Here is an 835-nt window from a genome sequence, read left to right on the forward strand (position 1 = left end):
ACCAAACTTAAAGCTTGCTTGTCCCTAAGCAAGTACTGGAACAAGAGAATGATGAATGGAATCTCCAGAGAAATGAGTCATTCTTGTGGAAGTCATATTACTGATTTTATGGTGGTTTCATGCATAGCAACTTAGGTTCATTCCACTACTGGCTTTCAGACCTTTATCATCTCCTAACTTACTCACTTTGTTATGTCCCATGAGACCTGTATTTATTGATCCTTTTATTGTTATTTCAAGGGCTGTTTGTGTTATTAGGTTAAGTGTTTTGTAAGGGGACAACTCTTTAGGATAAGCTTTCAGCCAATACTCCCGAACCAGTTGGTTCAAGGTGCTAGGTGTTGAAGCACCCCTAAGGACTTACTTACTCAAGTCTCTCCCCCATACATACACACCACAGCATATAGTTTATTTATTTTCTTTCCTTCAGACCTTGGTGTCCAGCACCTTTTTGGGTTACTAAATGCTCTGTGGTGAGGGTTACTCTTGATAGTGGACTTTCAGCTGATAATCCCAAGTTAGTTAACCCAAGTTACCAAGTGATAAGGCACCCCTAAGAGCTTATTCATCCAAGCAGATCCCTCACACAGGAGCACCACAGACACATGTCTTAAGATTAAAAACCATTGGCGCCTAGCCTTATTGCTTATTCTTTTTCTTTGATTCTTCCACTTTCATTGTTCTTTCCCTTTCTCTTATTAGGATCTTGTTATTTAGCTAGTCTCATGGGGTGTGTTCAAAGCATATGATTCAGGACAGATAGTTGTCTTCCCACCTTGTGGTTGAACCAACTTAGCTAACTTATGACTACCCCCAAAGATTCATGAATGCACTT

The sequence above is a fragment of the Arachis duranensis genome, chromosome 9, assembly GCF_000817695.3.
Source record: "Arachis duranensis cultivar V14167 chromosome 9, aradu.V14167.gnm2.J7QH, whole genome shotgun sequence".
Taxonomy (NCBI): domain Eukaryota; kingdom Viridiplantae; phylum Streptophyta; class Magnoliopsida; order Fabales; family Fabaceae; genus Arachis; species Arachis duranensis.